Source organism: Dasypus novemcinctus, chromosome 14, assembly GCF_030445035.2.
Source record: "Dasypus novemcinctus isolate mDasNov1 chromosome 14, mDasNov1.1.hap2, whole genome shotgun sequence".
Lineage (NCBI taxonomy): Eukaryota > Metazoa > Chordata > Mammalia > Cingulata > Dasypodidae > Dasypus > Dasypus novemcinctus.
The window spans coordinates 81,184,331-81,190,870 of NC_080686.1; positions in this window are offsets into that span (position 1 = coordinate 81,184,331).

The following is a 6,540-nucleotide window of genomic DNA, read 5'->3' on the forward strand; positions in this document are numbered from 1 at the left end:
GGTGGGAATGTGGAGAAGCAAGGGGAAAATACAACTGGAGTGACCTATGGAGTGTGATTAACAATACTGTAATATTCATGCATCTATGCCAAAGACATACTATGTTGATAATGGGGGAGTATGGAAAAAGTGTGCCAAATATATGCTATGAACCGTGGTTAGTAGTAATGGTCTGATGATATTATCTCACAATCTATAACAAATGTTCCACCAGTGTGGTGTGTTGATAGAGGGGTGTCATATAGGAATTCTGCACGTGTGCACAATTGTTTTGTACGTCACAACTTCTGCAATAAAAATATATTTTAAAAAATAATAATAGGGTGGGTTGGGGGAAAATACACCAAATGTAAGACATGGACTATAGTTAGTAGTAATATTTTGAAGATATTCTTTCATAACTTATAACAAATGTCTCACAACAATGCAAGGTGTTGGTGGTGGATTGATGTATAGGACCCCTGTATGATGCTATGCACTTTACTTTGTAAGTTCACAACTTTCACTGTATACTTACTGTTTATGTATTTTCATGTATGGATAATATAAAAAATAATAATAATAGAGTGGGTTGGGGGAAAAATACACCAAACGTAAGATACCTTAGTTAGTAGTAGTATTTTGAAGATGCTCTTTCATCATTGTTAGAATTGTTTCACAACAATGCAAGATATTGGTGGTAGGGTAAGCTGTGAGAGCACTGTATGATGTTATACATGTTTGTTTTATAAGGTCACAACTTTTACTATACACTTATTGTTTATGTATGGTGATGTATGGGCGATATACTTCAATATGGTTTTTAAATGAAAAAAAATTTTTTTTAATCACAGGATTTTAAAATCCGAAAGGCCTTAGCCATATGCACAAAATTATCCTTCATCTACACACATGTAATCATATATATACACACACATATCACGGTTGAATCCCTACCCTCTTAGAATTCATATTCTTTAAGTGTTGATTGCCTGTCTTCACTTCACTTTTTCAACTTGCATTTGAATAAGAGATTAGAAATCCTCACAAAAAAGGAAGTACCTATGTAAATCATTATGCTAGAGAATATTAAGGGTTTCCTTCTCCTTTCCTCTCTTTCACTCACAGAAACCATGCTCTGTGACATGAAGCAAATGAGCATCTCTAGATGTTATTATAGGTATTATCTGGGCTCTACTTTTCCTTGATACACAGATCAATCTAGAAAAAATATGTCCTTTACATCTTTACCCATAGAATCCTGATAAAGGCAGCCACATCTGCTAAAACAAGCATGTGAAAAAAGTTGCCCAGCATCTATATTGTTTTTCTTGGTGTTTGTCTATAAGTCTAATGAGACACCCACAAATTCTTTTTTGCCTCTTTCCACACCATTATTCTCTTTGTCTCAAAAAAATATTGTAGATCATTCTCTGTGTTCCCATCTCTGTCCTTTGAATCTGACTGTTGGGCCGAAAAACCACTTCTTACTCACCTCCTAAAGCCTCTCCCCAATCTACCTGTTTGCTTAGATGATTGATGTTCCTATGGGCAGTATATTTGCCTACTTCATCAGGTGTTTGGGAACAGATAAGGGTCCAGTTTATAAACAAGTCTTTGCACTGTCTTGCTTTAAGATGTATTTCCACTGTGTAAAATGTGTTTAAATAAATCAGTTTCTGAAGAGTGGTAAGCCACTGACATCATTTATGCCGCATGACGGTTCTTCCAATGGGCCAGAGAGGTTTCAATTATCTTGGATAGGGACCACTTCAGAAGTGACATGATCTGTATTAAGTTAGCCTTTATTGTCTTTATTGCCATTTTAATGGGGTTAGGTTGCAGGGTAATAGAAAGTGAAAGTGGCTGGTGTTTTAGTTTGCTATGACTGCCAATGCAATATACCAGAAATGGGTTGACTTTTATAATGGGAATTTAATTAGGAGAAAATCTTACGGTTCTGAGGTTGTGAAAATGTCCAGATCAAGGCATCATCAGAGATGCTAGTTGGATGCTGGTTCATGCCACGTGGCAAGGAAAGATGGCAGCCAATCTCTGGAGACCTCTCTCTCATATGGCAGGGTCAAAATGGTGGCTCTCTTTCTCTACGTATTTCTGCTTTCAGTTTTCAGGTTATGTAAGACCCCAGTAAGAAAGCAGAGACCACCCTAGGTCATGCCTCACTGACAAAGTCCAATCAAAGACTCTAAAGCAATCTAATCACATGATCTAAGTAAGAGGTCCCTTAATGCAATCAAAGGGCCCCACACCACAAGAATGGATTAGTTTAAGAATGTGATCTTTTCTGGGAGTCACAAAAAACTTCAAACTGCCACAGGTGGTATTAAAATGACTTGTTTTGAAAACTCCATCCCCCAAACTGTTAAGACCAACAGGCACAGAATCTGTCCTAGGGCATCATTAATTAGACCAACAGACACCCACACTTTCATGAACATACAAACAGTTACCCATCACAAAACAAATTCATGAGAACTCTCACTATATCTGACTATGGTGATAGTAAATAATAATAAATTATTTTATTTCATAACAGGTGTCACTGTCTGTTATAGATTCCTGGGCAGTGAGCAGATGACTTTCTAGTGATGGACAAGAGAAAGTTAAAGGAACCCCCAAGTGAGATGATAAATGGAAAAGCAGACAGAGAAGAGCAGATTGAACAACTAAAAAGGAATTGGAATGCAGCAATAACCTCAAACAGGCATTTATTACAAAAATATCTCGATGAAAGCCCTATATTGTCCTCTCAGTTTCATATTATGTAACAACTATTAGCATTTGTAACCTAATTGTCTTAATTGCAAGCATTTTTTAATCTAACAGGTATACTTTATAGAGTCTAACTGTGGTTGATAATTCATAACCTAATTGTAAGGAAGTATGTTATGATATTTTTATCTTTAGGCTTAGGAAGGGAGTGTCTATTGCACTCTGGGCTTCCCCTTGAGAGTAACTAATATTTATCATGTACTTACAATAAGCACATGGGAAGGTACTTCTAGAATACACAGGCAAATCTCTCCTAGGCCAGGTTTCTTGTTGAACTGTCTGGAGAATATAGAGGTCATGGGGAACACAATCAGAGGAGAAACAGTTTAAGCAGAGGTTAGACTCTGAAGTCATCAAGTAAAGTTAAAAACACATTTGACTAAATCACTCTTGAAAAATCTTTCTTATGGATAGCAAAGGTTTAAAATTACATACACAAAAAGAAATTTTTAAAAACACTCTAAATTCAGATGCCAAGGGATGGAAACCATTCTTTATTAAAAAGATATTTGTCAAATCCCTAGTGGTAAATCGGGGATCAATAGAGAATTAAAAACATTCTGCTTTCCTAAATGGTTTGCACCATCCTGTTTTAAAAGTAAGCCTCTAAAATCTTAATATGTGACAGTAGTCATGTGGGTTTCTCTGTTGCTCTGAGGCCTTGGGGGCGGGGGGGGGGGGGGTGTTGGAACATTAAATGCAAATATGAGAGGACTCCACTAGAAGGAGGAGGTTAACTTAGTTTCCTTCCTTTTATCTCCAAAGGACACAACAGTGGTCCCCAAAGAACTATAAGGAAAACTGCTTTGATTCTTTTATTCCTTCCATGATTTCTTACTCTGCATTGCTAAGTCAATAAAAAGAAACAAGTAAAAAAACTAAATTGACCAAATTAAGTCAGTAGCCTTATTCTCACTCCTGTGGAGAAAGCTTCTGACTCCAAAAACTTTACTTAGCTGTTTCCTCAGGGGGAAGGATATTCATGGTCATGTAGGGCTTCTTTGGTGCTTTCTCTTTCTCCCATATGACTCTGGGATACACACACATGCGCGCGCACACACACACACTCCATAGAAAATGGGAACAAGCACAAACTTTACGTCTCCAAGGCTCAAGATAATGTCTCTTTTCCCTTATATAAATCCAAGATTGATTGCTGTGTATAGATTAACCTATGACCTGCAACTGGAGACTAGAGTTGAGTAAATGCTATGTGATGAAGATGGTGACCATGTTCTCCCTTGGAATAGTCCATTCAGAACGCTATTTTCTCATAAAACTCAAGGAGGGATATCAATTCCAGATGTTAAGTTATAATCTTGGGCTTATTTAACATGACACATCTCAGATTGAATTTTTTTTTTTATGCTTTGAACTTGTCATTTAAGAAGTGATAAGCATTCCCAAATTAGCTAATTTTCAATAAGGAAAGAAATCTTTATATAAACAATTGTTTCTTTCCATCATTAATTTAGTGGAAATAGTGCAATTATGGTAAGAGGAAATTGCAATCAAGAGCTCTACTCTTTTGCTCACTCTTCCTGTGTTTAAAAATAAAAATTATCCTTCTAGCAAATGTTCTTTACAATAATGTAACTTGCAGGAAAGGATTGTTTCATGCCCTCAACTAAGTTTTCTGATTCCAAGAAAACACTTCCCAAAGTTTCCAAAACTAAAGCCAAGCTACAAGATATACAAGCAGTTTAGATATGACCAAGACAGTATCTTCCCCCACTGGCTAACCTTTTATTAAAAACTATGCACTTTATTTCAACATTCTGAGCAGATCCTAGACAACTCTGTGCATATAAGTCCCAGAGCAGACATAAAAACCAGATGGGAAAGAGATTTACAAGAACCAATCTCAAAAGAATATTTGCAAGCAGAATGTTAACTCAACATTGATTTCAGCAATGTATTTTGATTTACAATACAGATGTCTTTTCAGAATTTTCATTTCTCTTTATGTATGAACAAAGTGCAAGGAGGATATGGTCCCAGCTGTTCACTTCAAATGTTCCAACCCTAAACAAACAAAAAAAAATTTTTTTGTCATTTTCTTTTATCCCCTGAGAAGTTCAGATTTTTAGTAGACTTTATAGGCAAATTGTTAAATCAAGGCAGTTGCCCCTATGCTTAAGGATATTATCCTGAGGATACAACCTTGTCACATCTCAACAATTTTTACAAGGCAGAGAGAATAAAAGTATTTTCTTTTGCCACTTTCTCACTAAACAACTATATATTGAGACTCTTTATGGAGGTGATATTAGGCACTGTTTTAGGTACTAAAGATGAAAAAAAAAAACAAGCAAAAAAAACACCTTCAAGGAGTTCATAGTCTCCTTGACAAAGAAGTAAAATAAAAATAATACAATGTGTTGTGGAAAATATGAAGAGAGATTTGAACACTGAGATGTAAGCACATAACTCTCCTAGGAAAGACAAAGTAAGATAAAGATGAAACTAATGAGAAGCAGCTGTCATAAATATAATGAAAGTGGAACCTCTACGGATAAATTGTTTCTCATCTTCCTTGGTCATGGGAAATATAAAAATAAATTTTGAAATAGCTCCATATCAGAACCATCAGCAGACAACATTTATTGAACCAATTATGCGTTGATTTCCAGTTGATAAGGAGTACACATTCCATGGGAGAAAATCTGAAGTCTAATTTGGTCATGTGTAAAGTGACTCTGATTTTTTCAGTATTTGAAAAATTAAATATTTAATTTCAACATTCTTCCAGGACACTTGATGTTCCTCTATACATAAGAGTAATAAGTACTATGAACCAAGGTTCATTTAGCTCCTGCTAATATAACTGGATTTGTGGCATGTGGAAAGAAAGAGTTGGAAGTAGGTAATGGCAAAACTGAGCATAGGGGATATATGTATGTTCACATAGCACTGTGACCATATAAATCTAATATATTTTTAGAGAGGTATGTGCATTAATTGGTTTATGTTGATTTTGACAGTGAAATTCACGCAAACATACTCAAATTTCATTGACACTATCGAACTGTGACAAGTAAAAAATATTTTCTATTCAAAAAAGACAACCATATCAATAAACCTTCCAAGATGAAATTTCACTTTTTTTCTTTCTTTCCAAATGGAAAAAGATGGGGTTTAGAAAATAACATTTGTTAAAAAAAAAAAACAAAAAACTTTAGAGTATTGTCTACTGTGTGAATAAGACAATGTTCCCTATTGGTTCAGATGGTATTTGGTTAGCTAGCTTTCTCTATTAACTAGTTCTTGTATGTTCTTTATCATGCACTGTGTCTCTATAGTAATGGCAGTCATTCCACGTGACATTGATTCACAGTTTTAGTATAAAGCTCAGGCAGTCACTCTGCTAGGCACTGAAAATACCCAACTCTATCTCACTGCTTCATAGCCGTATCTCCTACAATATGTTTCATTGTTCACAAAACATTTTTTCATTTACTCTTTGGAACAACACTTAGGTAAGTTAAGTGTTAACAGCTCCATTTTTTAGATGAGGGAACATTTTCAAAATGCTTGTGTAACTTAATAAAGGTTACACAGTTAGTAATGAATATTCATAATGGTGAACACTAGACCTTGCAAGAATTGTTGAACATGACCTATATTGTTTGTGTTAATTATCTGGTCTTACTTTATTCCAACTCATTGCAAATATGCAATACAAGTATAATAAAAAGGTCGTGCAGAATTAACCAGAATATTTGATTAACTCAAATTCCCTACAAGAAAATTAAATATCCTAAGTTT